Source organism: Saimiri boliviensis, chromosome 15 (assembly GCF_048565385.1).
Source record: "Saimiri boliviensis isolate mSaiBol1 chromosome 15, mSaiBol1.pri, whole genome shotgun sequence".
NCBI lineage: Eukaryota > Metazoa > Chordata > Mammalia > Primates > Cebidae > Saimiri > Saimiri boliviensis.
The window spans coordinates 61,949,282-61,968,789 of NC_133463.1; the positions used below are offsets into that span (position 1 = coordinate 61,949,282).

The window sequence follows — 19,508 nt, forward strand, 5'->3', positions numbered from 1 at the left end:
CTTTTAGGTACCTCTGCATCCATGTATTTACCCAGAAGCAGAAGAAAATACTGCCAGAAAAGGTAATAGAACCTGATACCTACCAACTCTCCACTCTAACTCTGCTTCGAAGGCTTACACATGTAAAACTGTGCCGGCTATACTGAAATGATCATAGTTGAGACCAGATTTTAGGTGGAAAAACATCCCAACAACAACTCAATGTGAGGTTAGGAGGAGACAGGAACAGCAAGCTAGAAGGCTGAGAGGAGTGTTGACTTGGGGCATTTATCTACTGCTACAGTTGCAAGAACCCATGTGGCCTCAGCTACCCTGGAGTAATGTGCACAATGTGGATAAAGTAAATATTTGTGAATCACAAAACCAAAGAGCTCTGACACTTAAGAGTTCAGCCAGATTACCTGTAAAATACCTCTGCCTGACCCTTACACAAAAATAAACATTGTCTTCCCACACAAGGCAGAGAGTTTAGCAGAAAAAAATCATTCCACTTTGTTTTGGATGGAAGGCTTTGGCTTTGATGCCTTTTTTGCCTTCAAGCAGTTTAATGGAGCTGCAGTGTGTAGGAACTTTATGTATAGTAAATTTTTTATGGTCGCCTATATATAATAACTAGCAAACAAAGCATTTTAAAAAAATTTACAACATACTCTCCCATACAATTTTCCCTCATAGTAACTGTATCCTCATTTTAATTACAAATTATTGAGGCCAGAGTACTAAGTGACTTGTTCAAGAAAACATACCTAATATGTAGTAAATCAGGATTTAAATCTAGATACTCTGACTTGAAATTCCAACGTGTTTCTACCATGTTATTTATTCATAAGCAGGAGCATGAAGTGATTAAATACCAGTAACTGAGGAAAGTAGCCAATGCATGGATCACAAATGACAGCAAAAGGAAGAAAGTTTTAACAAGAGAGAGTTTAAGACTACTAAAGAAAATTCTCCAGATGAAGATGAAAAAGAGTCTTCCAGGTTAAAGAAAATCAGCTTAAAGATACTTTTTCCTGCATAAAATCAGGGTATACAATAAGATTCAGACATTATACAATGGTTTTTGAGAGAAGAGGGCTTTCACATTGTAAAGGAATTAAACAGAAGACTTCCAATTCTTGTAGCTCTTATCTCAAATTGAGAAATAACAATTAGGAACAGAAAGAGAAAGAGAAAAGGGAATAAAAATATGATTATTAAGACATAAGCCAGGCAGAAGGTTTATATTTTAATGATTATAGTGTTTTTTTGCAAGAAAAGAAAGCACAGCTTTTTTGTTGGAGGAATCACCCTAAACCAGACTTACCAATGAAGCTTATCTTAACCTTGTAGGCCTGGATTCCTTCCAAGGAACTGTTTCTAATTTCACATTTTTTTTAAATTCTTCTTACATAGTGTCCCAAATCATTTGAGTTTTAAGAACCACAAAGGCTAGCCAAAAGCAACTGTCCAATCAGACCATCAAGGAATATAGACACAGAAAATGTGAATTGGCAATGAAGAGTATGGACCACAAAGAAAGTTGAAAATCTAGGCCAGAACAAAGGCATTAACTGAAGTTATTTCTGGTTATAGGCTTTATCAGATTCTTAGAGAGGAGTGATAATACTGAAGCCACTCTGTATTTATGCCTGCATATATTATAAAATATATTCATGATTAAGTTAACTCTTGTAATCGCTTCTTTTGGGTTTTAATTCACTTCAAATAATTTTATGATTTACATCTTTATTTTGGTCTAGATCATGCTTTTATTAAAAGTATTTGTGTGAGTTATGATTTCTGATTCTACCATTTATCAATTCCATGACATTTTACATAAACTCCCTGTTCCTTGGCTTATGAAACTATATAGTGGACATCAGAATAGTGTCTACCTAGGACTGCTATGGGGATGACATCTATGTAAAATCTTTCATGAGTGCTTAGTGTGCTATTAAGTGCTCAACAGCTGATACTATTACTTTCCATGCTTTCTCTGAAGTTTTCTTAATTAGTGTCTAAAGTCCCTCCCATACTCCATTTTCTACTGGGATGAAGACAGTGTAGAATTGTTTATTGTTCATCTTTGCTGTTAGCTAGACCATATATCTTCCCTTATTTTTGGCTCATATCACATATTATCATACTGTATCTCTCCTGTTTCAGTCATCTAGTAACTACATCATACCTTGACAGGATTTAAGCTCCTAGTTCATTGTCACTCTTGCAAAATGCACATTCTGTCCCATTTCTTGCTGCTTTCAATATATCCTATTTCATTCACTCTCCTGCTTTTGAACAACTATTTATACATTTCTCTTCTCTTAGATTCAATGTCTCTTTCTACATCCTTCCTCTCAGCTCATGATCCTGCTTCCTACTTCACAGAGAAAATAAAAGTAATCAAAAAAGAACTTGCACCATTTTGTCCCACAGATGTCTGTGTGTCTGTGACCACATTCTTTGAATTCCTCCTCAGGTGATCCATTACTTGGCATGATCCAGTTGTGTTCCTACGGCCAGCTATTCAGCTTGCACATTACTCTTGCCCACCCGAAGGCATCACTTTACTAATTGGGTATTCTCTTAAATCATCAATTTCTCTTGCTCACTGGATCATTTTCATTAGCATAAAAACATGTTGTATTTTTCTCCTATTTAAAAAAAATTGGTCATGTGATCAAACAGCATCCATCATAGTGGGACATTAATATCCATGAGATATGAAATGATATTCAAGCATCACCCATGAAGGACTATGGTAAAAACAAGCAAACAAAAATGCTCAATCAGAATCTAATCAGACTTAACTCGCTGATTACGTGATAAATAACCAGAGATGGAAGTGGAGTGGGGTTGGGAGTCGGGCTGTAGAGACACAAAATGTTCAATGTTACAAGGAAGCAACCAAAAAAATTCAGAATGTGGAATATTCTACATGACTACTGGCCCAATCTCTTCAGCAAGTCATGTCATAGGAAAAAAATACTAAAGAATTAGAATAAAAAGAGTACATTTGGATCTTGATTTAGCTCCTAACTTGGGAAAAACAAAGTAGCTTGAAAAGACATTTGGGGGAAATTTCCTGGAAATTTCAGTAGGAACTGAATGTTTAACGATTACAGGTATAGTAACAGTACTACAGTGATGTAGCGGAATTGCCTTATTTTGAAAATAGACATATTAAAATATTTTGGAGTGAACTATCTGATGTCTGCATTAAAGTATGCCCCAGCTGACAGACAAAATGAATTACCTATGGCTGAGACACTCAAAGTTAAAACAGAATCAGGAGACCATGGCTTGGTGAGAGAGCAGTCATGTACCTTTATTCTCAAAGCAATGTTCTAAAAGTGTCACAGGATCTTCCTTTCTACAAATAAGCTAAATCAGTTTCTGTTGTTCGTGCCAAGATAGACTGGAAATTCCCCAACTGACTACCAAAGACTTCTTGAGGCCAGCCAATAAAAAGAAACATATGATGTCGTGCTTAAAGTCATCCAGTCTTCTGCATTTGATTCCCCCCTCCTATTGCATCTTGTGGTTTTTGCCTCTATAATCTCCTACTCCTTAATCTTTCATGGGAGTACACTTTAATTTTTCACGAAAGACTGAATTTCTCCAATCTGAGGATTGCTTTTAGAAAATAAAATTTACCTTTCACCTCTGCAGATCTCATGGGTCTTTTGTTAACATCCGCAATATACTTTTAAATATCACAGAAAATTTAACATAAAAACATATGTGGCAAAATATCAATAATTGTTAAACCCAGATAGTAGCTATACAGACATCCTCTGTCAACTTTGTCATATGTTTGACAAATTTTATAATAAAAAATTGGAGGAAAAATCTCTATTAATTCAACTTTCCCCTCCAGTTAGCACTTCCTTTCACTTCTTCTCACAGATCTTCAACAAAACTCAAAAGAGTTGCCTAGATTCACTATTTGCAATTCTCCTCCCATTTTCTCAGTCTCTCACTCTGACACTGAAACCCTTTATCAAGGTTGCCAATGGCTTCCCTGTGGTCACATATATTTGCATTGCTCATGTTATTCAACATTTCAGCTGCATTTGTGGAAGGGATTACTCCTTACGTCTTGAAATTGTTCCTATTTAGCCTCTAGGACACCATTTTTTACTTATTTTTCTTCAATTTTTCAGAAACCCTCTTCTCAGTCTCCTTTGCTGGCTCTTTTTTATCTCCCAGATTTCTCAACATTGCTGAACCCCAGGGCTTGGCTTCTTCTGAATCTAGACTTACTCTCTTGCCTTTCTTTTCCAATTTCTTGGCTTTCAAAAATATCTAAATGCTAATGACCTACAAGTTTTTCTTAAATATGGACTCTCTTATAATCTCCAGACTGTGTATTCAACTGTAATATGCCTCTTCCAGAGCCTACAACCATGCCATAGAACCAGTGAGTATATCTCATTTTCTCTCTGTGGTACACTCAAAAGGAGATTTGCTCTTAGAAAGGTCTGAGTTCTGACTAGGATATAAAAGCAATGAAAGAACACATAAAAGAGGAGCTGTGTGAATTAGGATTGGGAAACCAAACACCTGCCTCTGAATTGAAGTTGTTTTACTAATTTATCCAGGAATTGGGATCTTATTAGGGAATACCTGCTTCTGCATATAACTTAAACAAATTAAGCAGTCATTCTGAAGATCTCTAGCACCAATATTCTTCACTTCTCAAAAGTGTCCTCTCCTGTCCAATTTAACTGTTCTGCCCCATGTTGTTATGTATGGTGTTAGAACCCCTTCCTAACAGGATGCCCTAGCTTCAGTAAAGCAAACTAAAGCTCGGGAAGCCTAAAGTTGCTATTCATATATGTAAGTGACTGAAAGATGTTGTAAGACGTAAACTTAAACATATTATTTATTTGCTTGAAACACCTTAATGGATGTCCATCACCCTTTAAAACAATGTACAATGTTCTCCAACATCTAAGTCCTATTTGCCTCTCAATTTGTCCAGTATTTATCATGTTAGACCAAATGATGAATGTTTTGTTTTCAACATCACATTTCCTAAAGACAGAGTAGGCCTTCTAATTTGATCTGTATGAAAAGGAATGAATTTAAGCTCATTCATGCTGAATTAACAGGGACTCTTTATAATGAAGTAAAAGTAAGGCAAGAACATTGTGTAACCTAGCACACATAGCTATTTAAGCAACTGTATATCTCATTAGTCTCATCTGTATACTGGAGATGAAGATGATTATAATAGCTTTTTGCATCACAGACTTGTTGAGAAGACTGAATGGACTGGTACACGCAAATCACTTAGCATAGTGCCTAATCATCATAAGAAATCAATAAACAATAAATTTTCATTATAGCTCCATTTACAAATAGGAATCATAGGGGTTAAGTATCCTTTTCAACTTGCTACAGTTTCTAAGTTATGAACAAGATTTGAACCTAGGGAGTTTTTCTTTCTGAGTCCATATGGAATATTACAGGGCTGCTCTTTATTACTATATCAATTCTAATAAAACATATACTCAGGCTTCTGAACAACATAGAAAAATGCATGAAATAAAACCTATTCATTGTAAAAAATACATCCTTCATGGATTGATTAAAAAGTGAAAAAGAAGGAAGAATTTGCTCCACATTGACTATACCTATAATTGAAATGGGGATTCAAACAAGAGCAGCAAAAAAAGCCCGTTAAGCCCAAAACAGATTTGTAGACACATCAGTTTTACCTGTTTTAGTAGTATCATTTGCTTTGCCTAGGGGACCTTCCTCATCTTTTCTACTTGGCAGAATCAAGCGCATTTCCACAAATACATCATTTTTGAGAAGCTGTTCCATATTTCTTCCAGAAAAATAATCCCTGTATGCTACATTATGGATTTTATTACTAATTCTCATATCATAGTGTCATAATTAGTCTCCAATATTTATTTTCCCTTGCAATATAGAAGATCATTGATGAGAATATTTTTTTTTCATTTTTATCTTTGCTACTCAATTCAGTGCTTCCTAAATATTTGTTGAATTATGTTGATTTATTTTTTGTTGGATAGTGGGATATATAAATATACGAAATTCATCATGTGTCTTAAAGAAATTGCTAATGTCTAGTTCATCTTTCTTATATCACCATCACCTAGCAAAACATACCAGTTTAGTTGTTACTTAAACTCAGTTGTGTAAATTAATGAATAGCTGAATTAATAAATAAATGAAGGCTAAATTTCAAAAGGCTGAGTTTAGAGTACCCCACATCTAGATGTTAAGAGAGCTTAATGAGAGAACCCCGATCTGTTAATATGAACAACACTAATTCATGAGAGAGGAGGGGACATATTTCTTTTAAAAAGTGTAAGTAATAGACATTAAAGTTTTTGGAAAATTTTTAATGTTATACCATCACCCATGTACAATGAAGAGAATTATTTTAATGCTGGTAAGAATATATTATGATATTCACTACAATTTAATCTTTTATTTTCATTTACATTTTTATGTACAATGCTTATAACTAGAAAGAAAAGTTTCTTAAAAGCTTTCCAAATTTGGTAGTGAATTAAATATTATAGAAATTGGTATCCTGAAATTAAGTAAACAAATTCAAGACAAAATACTTTGGGAACTCTAGAATTTTATTTTTAGCCTATTTTAGTCTTATTTTTTCCTGATGAAAATAAAACTATACAATGTTCAATGAAATGTGTATGCTGTTCAAATTGTTCCTGCTGCCTGGCTTCACATCATTATTATAATTCTGGATAATTCAAATAAACAAAGTATGAAGTAAAGAACATTAGCTATGGGATCTGGAAGACAACAGAAAAATCTATTCTTTACTTCTAGCTTGACACTTACCATGAATCACTTCATCTCTCTGATCACTGCTTTTCCAATATGGAAACTAGACAGATTAATGCCTACCTACTAAGATTATTTTAAGTAAATGAGAGAAATACCATAACGTACCAGGTGAGTCACTTTTATGTCAACGAATAAATGTTCTTGAAGAGGTACCACCATATACATGCTGAGTACTCAATAATGTTATTTTACTTCTTTCTCCCTTATAGCTTTTGGCAGACTACTAAAAGCCTGAAAATTCTTTAAAGATATTAGATGTGATTTCCATATCTAGAACATTTGGTTTTGACAAACCAGACTCACAGATCCCTTGATGCTCATTAAGTCTATGCATTTTACATGTAATCTTTATTCCTGCTTGTTTCCCTTTAGATATTTATTTGTTTGGTTTTACTTTTATGAGAAGGCATTGTGAGATCGATTAATACAATGCAGTCAGATGAATATGTTTCAAAGAAGGGAATTTGAGAGAAAAAAAAGAAAACATGATAATGATGATATTCTTGAAATTCTGAGAACCAAATCTGTAATGACATATTATTATTTTTTCCAAGGTCATAAGAAAATGTGGACTGCAAGGAATTGCACTATAATATATTAGTGAGTCTCAACCTTTTGTTTTAACTGCACTCACTTAAGAACCCTTAAGTGAATCATTAGTGATCCCCGAGTTGATTGTTGCAGTGATCTTGTTTCCTGGGAAGTAGTAGTTGGATTTGGGGGTGGGGATAGGGGAGAGTACAGGCTACTAGCAAGGAAATGAAGAGTTTATCATTTAAAAAACGTAGAAGACCATTTTTATGTGCCCTCATTTACAAGGAGAAAAGCAGATTTCCTATTAAAATACCATGAGATGGACACTGAATTACTATGTTAGATGAATGAAGAAATTTGGGATAAGGTGGCATGCCAGATTAGACCCCAGTGGAGTTTAATTAAAAATTTTCCAAATTCAAAACTGGTATAAACTAGTTTTCCTTTTATAGATACAGGGCAAACCTTAGTTCAGTGTCTTATACAGGCAAATCACATCACGTCATCTCAAATATCATGACTGGACAAGTGGGAAATCATTTTACATTATGAAAAAAAAAAAGAACAAAACAGTGTCCGGAAAAATGAGAATCAAATGTTTTTCAGGACAAAAGAATCCTCAGAATTTCTTTTAGAAAATAGTGATCAGATTTAATTGAGATTACGATTTTATATGATAGGAAAAGATTAATATTTTATACTTCCACATTGTGTAGCCAGACATAATAAAATGTCAACTAGTGCCAATTCAAAAAGGTATAGCAAAATGCATGAAATAAAAGCTATCCATCACCTTTTGAAACACTCTTTGTCGACTGATTAAAACACATGAAGAGAAAAGTTACTTACACATCGAGTGTACCAATAATTGAACTGGGACTCAAAGAGAGCTACAAAGAGAGTACTTGGGTACAATGCAGAGATGTAGAAAAATGGTTTGTAGCCAGAAATGTAGTTTGGGGGAGGTTAATAACCCATAAACTCCTTTCACAAAACACCTGCTTGAAGTGCAATATTTAAATTCTGCGAAGAGCTTTCTAAAGCTCTACATTCATTTTTCTCTATGTTTTCTCTGTAATTTACCTTGACTTTTTTTATGATTACCAAGGATATTGTTTATAAATAAGCATACAATCTCTACCTGACCAATATATTCCTTCTTGACTCTGGATTTAATTTATGATGACTATTTTATAACATTATATTATTCCTATGGCAACTGTCTTGGTATAATAAACAAAGAATGACTTCAGCTGCTTTATCCTGCAGTGAAGGAGCTAGATTTGAGAAGGGTAAGCTTGTGGTAAAGACAAAATTGCTAAAAAACAGAAAAAATAATGAAAAATGAAATTAATTTTATCTCATACCCCTAATATTTTCATTAGGGACTACTGATTGCATTTACTAGGCAGAAAAATGGCAAGCCTACTCTCTTGCATTCAACCTAAGCCCACTCCTATTAGTACCACCAAACTCAAGGCCAATTGGTACCTTAGTATAATGCACTGTTACTGATTTAAAGTCCTATTTTGTTCCAATGTCCTTTTGTCTGTTTTCAAAGCCCTAGGTACATTTGAACATATCGTAGCTAAGTGCTTTACCAGATGACAAACAATAAAACATTTTTTAGAAATCAGCCTCTGTACTAAGAACATATATATTTTCTGCTATTATTTTCAATATTATGAAGCTAAGAGTAAAAATAATCTGTGTGCACACACATACAAAACAAAAAGACACATGAATTTTATTAAAAAAGGAATTAGAAATTTTAAGATCTATTTATCTAATGTGACAATGACCTTTCTTCCCAGTTTCAAAATAATTTTAGGTACTGTCAGTCTGTTCTAACTTCAACTAAATCTTACCCTCTCCTGAGATATGACATCAAGATCTAATTCAGTTACAAGTAGCAATCATTTAATTATCTTCTCCAGTTATCTACACTGTCAGATCATAGTATTTCCTGAGAACCACAGATGTCACTGTTGTAAGCAAGAACCAGTTTGGGGATACATACAGAATATCGAACTACACTGACGTATTTAATGTTTTAATACCTTATGGCTTATAGCAAAAAATTACTTCCAATCTAACTTGCTTTGAATAAAGATACTGTTAATATATTTTTCTAGGAAAAATTCTTAATCTCCCTCTGTTTCAGGGTCCTTATCCATACCTCCTAAGACCAAGCCTAGCATATAGTAAACACACAGTATATATTAGCTTTTATTATTACCTCAGGTAAAATATTACTTCTTCGGCACTAATATGTACTAGGGATCAGTAACCTAATTAAGTAAAGGTATATTAAGCTAAAAACCAAAATTAGTTTGTCTGATGACAAAGTTGATGAATATCATACTTTCTAGGTTAATATTATAACATTTATTTTTGCTTTAAAGCACTACTTCATGCTCTACTGTAGTTTTTCTTTTTCTTTTTTTTTCTAGCATATTTTCCAGTATGTCTAGGTTAAATTTCTTAGACATAGCTGAAGAGAAAGTATGCTGTAGGTATGTCTGAACTTAGGCAAATTCCAAAACTAGGAAGAGGTCACCCAGAGTTTATACAAAGAGCAAGTTATTCTGACACTTTTGTAATTCTTTCTCGTGTGAGAGTCACACACTCTTGCAATTGCTTCTAGGACATGACCCTGCAACAGAGATTCCACCCAACACTCCACTCTTTGCCTCTCTTCTGTAACTCAAACTCTCTTTTAAAAAGTCTGTGTCCTCTTTGTAATCCCCAAACCTATCTTTGAACTTTCCAATTAGCAGTCAAATTTTGGCTCGCAAACAAGACTTATCGTCAGAGCATGAGGACATATATGGAGAATGAGGTATTTCTAGGAGTCTGCTCTTTTAAGTCTTCAAAAAATTCAAAAAATTTTACCAAAAGAAATTTGATATTACAGTAATATGAGAACAATTTCAATGAAAGCCTCCTTATGGGTGAATGACCATATAGATAGGCCACAGTCTACTGTGTTAAGTTGGTTTGTGATTATCACGTGATGAATTAACTTTACAATGTCTTCTATTCAGAATGAGCATCTGTTACATGCCAAAGTTTATGGTAGACATGTAGGAAGTCCAAAGATAACTAAGATCCAGCCTCTACCTTCAAAGGACTTACAGTTATCAGGTAAAATCACCTGTATTCATGTGCCACCTACAATATAATAAAATAAATTCATAAACTTATCTTCTAATGAACTGACTGCATTCTAAAAGGCTCTCTGTAAATCTGATTGTCTACAAATCCCAAGTGAACGAGAATTAAAGTTTACAGTCCACAAACTAATTTCATTAAATAGGAAATGTGTACTGGTCCCTCACATTCTTGTGGATACTATTTCTATCACACACCTTTTTTTCTTTACTTTTTTATCTCATTGAAAAAATGTTTGAGTCAGTTATTTTCCCTGTTAAGCTGCGAATTTTACTACATATTCGGGAAGATTTATTCCATCTACAGGTACAGAAATCATCATTTTCTCATCATATTCAATTTTTACACATTTATCTTCTTGTTTCTATCAATCACAATTATAAGCCTCTTCTTAGTAGTCTTTTCAGGCATCGTAATTACGTGTTGGTTGGTTGGTTTATTTATTAGACTTGAGGGATTGTGTGTAAATAACCCCACAGCAAATGCATTATAGACTAAAGAACAGTGTGATAGCTGAGGCTGAAATGGCAATTATAGTCCTTTATTGGTGATAGACAGAATTGACTCTATTTTCCTCTGGAGTACAGCTTTGTTCATGTAAATGAAAGTTAGTAAGCTGAAAATGTGAAAGTAAAGGAACTTTGTCTATATTATATATTTATTTCTTTATCAACTCAACAAATTTACTGAAAGCTTTCTATATGCTAAACACTGTTGTAGATAAAAAGATAATTCAATGTAGCATGATGAAATCTAGAAAGGGGAAATACGGAAAAGCTCATGCAACTCATAGGAAGGACACTTAATGTCCTTATCAGGCTTATCAGAATGAGTAAATGAGGTGAGTTTAAAGGGTGAAGGGATTAGGGCAAATTATGGAGTGAAGATTGGGGGTAAGAGAATAACATTCAGAATTTATCTTAAGGGCAGTGGAGAACAATGGAAGATTTCAAGTAAGAGAGTGACAACTTCAGATTTGTGTCACAGAAGGTTCATTCTGACTCCATGATTTGGTTTGGGGAAAAGGCACAAGAATGAAGATTAGAGTGCTGTTCAAACTATTTCAATAATAAAGTGTATAATACCATCTTCAACTATGATAGGGTAATGGGAATGGAGCTCAACAGATCAAAAAGCAAAGTCTGCTTCAGCAGTTACACAATGATTTTTGTGTTTTCTCAATGTGATTTTTTATTCTTTTCAGAAACAGCATCTTGCTCTGTTGCCCAGGCTGGAGTATGGTGGCACCAGCATAGCTCACTGATCCCTTGCACTTCTCGGCTCAAGCAATCTTCCTGCCTCAGACTTCCCAGTAGCTGAGACTACTAGCACACATCACCATGCATAGCTAATTTTTAAAATTTTTTATAGAGAAGGGGTCTCATTATGTTTCTCAGGCTGGTCTTACTATACTTTTAATTCCATATTCTTAAAGATTAAAAGAATAATTTATTTACTTATGTAAACACAAGTAAGAATTTGGTTATTTGCATTTACTAGATTTCTATATAGCCTTAAAATAATAAAATATAGAAAACGGATGGTATATTTGCAAATGGCATGTAACATCTTATGCCTGTATTCTAGGATCCATATTGCCATGTAGAGAAACGTTAGTAAAAGACACTAAAGCCATCTCATGAAGAGACTTAAGAACTTGTGACTTTTTCCGGTGGGCAATGTCAAATTACTTAGTGGTTTATGCAAGGAATAGAAAGATGATCTGGTCTTTCAGAGGATAACTGGTATGGTGGACAGACTTTAAGTTGAACCCTATTATATCTGTTTTCAAGCAATTATACCTTTATATAATCTCCTTCCCTTGAGTTCGGCAGGACCTATGGCTTTCTCCTCATCACTCCCTGTATTATGTTACCTTCTGTAAAACTTCATCTTCCTAGCAGACTCACCAGAGACACTCTCCTTGCTGGCTTGATTCATCAAGCAGCTGTATTGCAGAAGACCACATGGTAAGGAACTGTGGATGAAATTGAGCAAATAATTTAAGCCTTTAGTTCCACAACTACAAGGAACTGATTGCTCTCAGTATAACCATGTGACCGTGGAAGAGGAACCTGAACCTCAGGTAAGAACTCAGCCCTGGTTAACACATTAATTGTAGTATGTGGACCCTGAGAAGAGAGTCTAACCAGGCGTCCCCAAACTACGGCCTGGGGGCCGCATGCGGCCCCCTGAGGCCATTTATCGGGCCCCCCACTGCACTTCAGGAAGGGGCACCTCTTTCATTGGTGGTCAGTGAGAGGAGCACAGTATGTGGCGGCCCTCCAACAGTCTGAGGGACAGTGAACTGGCCCCCTGTGTAAAAAGTTTGGGGATGCCTGGTCTAAACCATGCCCAGACTCTCAACCCACAGAAACCATGAGAAAGTAAATATGTTATATAAAGTCTATAAATTTGTGGCAATCTATTACTTATCAATAAAAATCTAATATAACTAGTAAGAATATTGAAGATGAATTAGATGAGGGAAAGCTGGAAACAGGAATTTCAACTAGGAAAAAGAGATAACACAATGAGATTATACACATAACTGCTAAATGAACATGAGAGTCAGAAAGAGTAGGTTTTAAGCTTTTATCAAGTTATATAATTAATCATCTAGTCACATTATAAAATGGAATGATGATATCCTCTTAAATAGTTTGTATAAAGGATATGCGAAGGGAAATATTTATACAGGGTTTAGCACAATGCCTACCATGCATTATTATTCTTATGATACTGTTAACCTTTTGGAGGACAAATGAGAGCTGGGAGAGGATAAAGGTAGTGAGAAAGAAAATGGTGATAAATTTGAGCAATATTTTTAGGTGGTAAGTCATAATGTCTGCTCTAATATGGATAAAAAGAGAGGGAGAAAAGAGTGAAAGATAATACAATTTCTAGATTGGATGACTGAATGAGAATAATGCCATAACTGAAATAAAGAGTGCAGAAAGAAAGGTTGATTTGGCTGAGGAGATAATGATTTCTGCCTTCGCAGTGTGAAGTCAATGTGGTTGTGGGAGGACACCCATATGGAGAGGTCCAGTGTACTCAGAAGAGATTTGGGTGTATGGACAAATTTGAAGATGGTTCAGAATTATGTTACCAATGAACTGCATCAGTATTCACACACAAACACATAGACTCCTAATAATCTTTTTTAAAAACATGAGAACAATTTACTTTTAGTAATAAATACATTGTGAGTTTAATAAACGGAGCCCAAGATGAAAAAGTAGAGACTGGGTAAAGGATCCTCTCTTCTTTCTCTAAAGGATAAATCAGTAAGAAATGCTCAAATACAAAAGGGATGTTTATGTTGATTCAGCTTGATGAGTCTGTTGCAAGGGCCAGCAAACTACGGCTCCAGGGCCATATCCGGATTATTATTTTTATAAATAAAATTGTATTGGAACACAGCCACATCTATCTATTTATGTATTGTCTATTGTTGCTTTCACAATACAACCTGCAAAGCCCTAAATATTTACTGTGGAACACTTTACAGAAAATGTTTTGCCAACCTGGTCTGTTGTATAAAATATGGTGGTCTTCTAACTTTAAAATGGTACATCGATAAATAAGGTAATAAAGGAATATTGCTTGGAATGCCACAACACTCATCTAAGAATTATACAAAACTTTTGTTTCCAGTATATTTCTTTTACTTATTACTTCTAACATTTCTGAGCATGCATTTTCTCAGCTGTTAAATAGGAATAACACCTCCTCTGCTTACTTCATAAGATTGTGAGCAAGAAACTTTTTAAAAAAAAATCTAGATAGCATTGAACAAATATAAGTTAATATTCTAGATGCTTTTACATTATATTATTAAACCATGAAATCAATACACTCAATCACACAAGAAAAAAGCAAATTATATATATATATATTATATATATATATATATATATATATATATATATCTTTATATTACTTAGTAGAGCACTTTTCTATCAAATATTTTCTTTCATCTTTATCATAAGGATTTGGGTTAAATAGAACTCAAACTGGCATCATCCTTTCCAGAAAAGAGAAATACAGGAAATTAAGGTATTTGCTTAAATCAACCAGCTAGCCAATGGTAAAACCAAAAATCAATCTAAGTCTCTTAATTTCCAATTTGCTTTCTGTAGGGCCATATATCTGCAATGCTGACTAACTTAATAGATTAGTCATATTTGATATACATGTGTGGGCAGCTGATAGATACAATGTTAGTATAGAGAACTTGGAGGTTAAGATAAAATAAGTAGAATTTGTTTAAAGAGACAGTGTCTCTTCAAATGCATTTTACTCTTTCATATTTTGGACTTTTAATACATATTCATTGTAGAATAGTTTCAGGTTCACAGAGAAGTTACAATGATAGTACTGACAGTTCACATATTTGCTGCACACCCAGTTTCCTTTCCTGTTAACATTAATTTTTAAACTAAGAAACAAATAACTATCATCATACAACATCTAAAAAGTCAGAAAAGTGAGAATAATATGTAGATGTGTAATATAGAGTTATCATTTTTCTCATTTGACTCATGATTAAGGCAAGATGTTGTTACTTGTCCAAGGTCAAATAAAAAAAACCAATGACACATGAAATTAGAAACAGAAGTAGATGTGTTAAATGGGGGATTATGAGGATGAATGAATTAATATATTTAAAATGACTTCAAAATGTGTGGACTCCTATCTAGAGACAAATCATTACTAATATTTAACTTGCTAATCTACTTTCCAAAACAACTTATTCTTTCATTAGCTCCTTGTTTATTTGCAACATGGCCTAGCTTGGTTCCTGGTATATTTGGATGCTGAGTGAAGATGTGCAAGTTTTTCCTAATTTAAAAAGATAACAATGTAAATGACAGTGTTTTTGTAATGTAAACTTTAGAAAAAGAAGTCATGTATTTATCTTAACCAAAAAAGGAAAGTGTTTCTTATTTTAATCAACTTATCAACTTATGGATATTTCTTAAAATTTTTGTTTTATTTCATTTTATTTTGCTCTTGGGTATTGGTTGCCACTCAAAAAGGTGATCAGATATTCATTCCTGAGAAACATGGCTCTCCATGTTTCTAAAAAAAAATCATTCAAATACAAAACATCTTAACTAAAATATCATTTTTCATGTTTTTAAAGTTTTTTTCCAAAATGTGAAGTATAGTTATAGATATATAGATATGTGTTTCAGAAAGTAAAACTTTCATCTTGATTAGTAAATGGTAAACAAGATTTTGTGTATTGAGTGCTTAGCTGCTAATAGCATAATAAAACTTTTCCTGTTATATTCTTGATTTTTATCAAGATTCTTCTGCTTCTACAAATTTCTCTGCATTTAAGCAACATCAGATAAATGGCCTTTGGTTGAAAAAAATTTCTTCTAGTTAAATAGAGGACAAGCATAATAAGTTTTCTAAAGTCATGTATCAGCCTTAATAAAGGCCAGATTTCCTCTCAACTTTATCAGAATCTCCAATCAGAGACAATGGTGTGCCTCTGTGAACTGCACACAGAATTTGGACTCAAAACACTATAATAATCATGGATCTGCCCTTGGGTTTGTATTCAACCTTGAATATTTTTATAGACATCATATATTTACTGATAAAATAGTTGTATTAAATTTGCTTTCACAACATTTGTGGGTTTTTGGATGAGATATTACATGACACAATTCTTCATAGATGTAAATGGTCATATTATGGTACTAGTACATTGTAATATTTTCTTAAATGTTAAACATAAATGTAGAGTTTATGCAAGAAATTGCTTAAAGAAAAATGTTATTACTCATTCAACAACCAGAATAAGATAAATTTTGCCAAAGTCTACCAAAAGAAATGAAGATATCAATTAACCTGTACACTAAATACTAAATCAAAATTTATATAAATAAAATGTAGTTTCCAAAACTAGCTTTATCAGTTGCCTTACTGTCCAGAGTCAGATGCCTTATATAACCTGTATATACACAAATCATTTAAATAAATTTTAATATTGGTTTCGTACTTGATATAAAATCTAAAAACTCATCTGGGGTTTGGTCTGGGAATGTATCCATCATTTGTACCCTTGTGCCAGAAAAATAATGTTTAGATTCCAATTAACCAAAACAGAAGCAAACTTTTGGAATACAACCTATGTATAATTTGGCTATTGTTAACCAAAGTTTTTTTTTGCAGTTGGCAATGCTGAAGACTAACAATTTTTTAAACAAGTATGAAATAGAGAATTGGTGTTAGGATATATGAAGTAAAAAGTACAAAGAGATTAACAAGAAATAAAATCTGTCCAAATAAATTAGCATTGCTAAAACTAAACATCAGTTCAAATGGATGATTACAAATAACATACATTTTATTTGAATGAAGACTGAATGTGAAAAAAGAAGTAAGAAGAAATATATACATATGTGTATGTAGAATGAGAAATTCAAGAAGAAACATGTTTTTTTTTTTAAAGCATGAGCAAAGCAGTAAAGAAAGAAGTTCAAAAAATTTAGAAAAGCAACATTTAAAAATATATTTATTGTTAAAGAAATATTTATCCTGATCTTGTAACTGAAATGTATTCCTATCATGGAATTTATTAAGGTCAATAGACGTAATTGTAAATTTCAATAAGTTTAAAAGCAAGCACAGCTAATCTGAAAATGGTGGGGGGTGGAGGGAAATTCTCATGGCAATAACTTTGTTTTTTAAATTTGTCCACAGAATAATTTTCTTTCATCCTTCCCATTAAAGATTTAGGCACAAATAAACCAGTCTCAAAGAAACATCTTAACAAAATAAAATTAACTCAAAGTTACTGATTTTTGCAATGTCAGGTCTTCATAAATCCATTTATTAAAATGTATTGTAAATGTCAACTAAATTTTGAAAATAGACATGTAAACACTTTGTTTCAACCTATATAACAGCCTCGCATGTATTTAGTTACTCTGAGAAAAAATTTTAATTCTGTATGACAGAGTCCTAGAATCACTTTTCCCTAGACACTAGTGAGGAAAAAAAAAAAAAAAAAAAAGCGGGGGCTTTGAAATGAAACAGTAGTGCTACATCTTACAAACGTGATGGTCTTGGGCAAGTTATTTAGCATCTCTAAGGCTCCGGCTTCTTCTAATGAAAAATTAAAAATATAATATCAAGATTATAGTAAGGATTAAATGAGATAACTTTGCATAAGAGAGCCTAGCAGGTCTTCATTACGTTAGTGTATTATAAAATGGAATTATTTCCTACTATATTTTATTTTATAAATTAAACTGACAGGCTGGAAAGACAGCAGATTATACTCAAAACAATTAGTTAAAATAAAATCTAAATTCAGAATGCTTTCTATATTCCAGGGATTGTGCCAGGTGTCCGATTTACATGACTAATGTATTTTAATTTTCATAAATAACCCATAACAATGAGTTAGGTGCTACAGTTATAACCATTTTGCTGATGAGTAAAATGAAGTTTAGAAAAGTGTATTGGCCAAATATCAAATGATGAGGCACTCTGTAGCCCTCACTTGAACTATTCCAAAGGTTTCATTAACTACCTTTGAAAATAGTCACAAAAATGAAAACAGACATAATGAAGTAAAGTACAGGAATTTCAAATCTGGCAATAGCAAGGGGAAAAAACAATAAAATATCCTTAAAAAAAAAGAGGAAAGAAAAAAAAGAATGCACCCTGCATAGCTCTTATAAAAGATGTCCTGAGAGTATGATTATTAATCACCTCCTAACTTCAAGCCTCTGTGGTTGCTTGTGCCATTTCTATAAAAATCTGTGATTTTAAAAAGAAATTTCATCTGTTATGTATCTTGAAAACAATCTCATTACAATCAAAGACTTCACACCCACATTAACTTGGATGGTCATATTTTTTGGCTTGATTTGTAGTTCCATAGGAATTCTCACATTCTCTATATTGGACAATATAATGAATGAGGCAAAAATGATATCACTTCCTCACTCGTATTTTAATCCGTGGGGTATTTTGTATCCATCGTAAAGAGTAGGGGATTAAATCACATTTCTTAAATCACATTTAAATCTCTAACAATTTTCCTGATTTTGTAGCATATTATAACTTTCACTGATTTGTGACCCATAATTAGATTTATAATTAATTTAAATTAAATGCTTATGATAATTTTTAATAGCTTTAAAAAATAATTATAAAATGACCATTTAAATCTTATTCTTTAATAAGACTATGTACTGATAATCACTAAACAGCAAGAAGTTCTTGCCTTCATATTTTCTAATTTAAATAGGGAATGATATGTCTTAATGAAAAGCCCTTTAATTTTATACTGAACATTTTTTCTTTTTATAAGTCAAAATATTTACTTCCAAAGATTGAGATGGTGACTTCACACTTCCAATACTTTAATTATAGTTATTCTTTATTTCACAACATAAATAAATAGCTCTCTTAATATATCAAATACTTAGCCAACAAATTCATTGACAGACCTTAAACTATCTATTCTTCATTTGGCACTTTCTCTTGTAATCATCTTTTATGCATGTTAATTTTAAGTTATAAATTATTGTCAAAACCTTAGTCATAATATACTATCAATAAAATACAAGAATTCCATTTTCTGTGAGCTCTCAAAATGATTCTATCCATTTCTATTCTTCCTTTATCTAGCTAATCTATAACCTATCTCAATATTATTATGTACCTATCATATTCCTACTATTTATCATCTATCTATCCATCCATCTATCTTTCTATCATCTATCATATATTTCCATGTATCTACATATGTAACTATCTATCTATCTATCTAATTCATTTTTTATCCGTAATTGAAAACAAATTTAGAAGCATGGTTTCTTGAATGGAGCAGTAGAGAAGTTAATTGCATTATACAGATTGCCAAATAGAAAAAAAAAATTGAAATAACTAATGTAAAATAAATGAAGAAGTTCAACAAATTA

At 32.8% G+C, this 19,508-nt stretch overlaps 1 protein-coding gene across 8 annotated transcripts in view; it reads right to left on the bottom strand.

Moving 5' to 3' along the window:
• CSMD3 (CUB and Sushi multiple domains 3) overlaps window positions 1-19,508 on the bottom strand; it is a 1,243,168-nt gene that overhangs the window by 403,818 nt on the left and 819,842 nt on the right. The gene's annotated exons all lie outside the window — the stretch shown is intronic.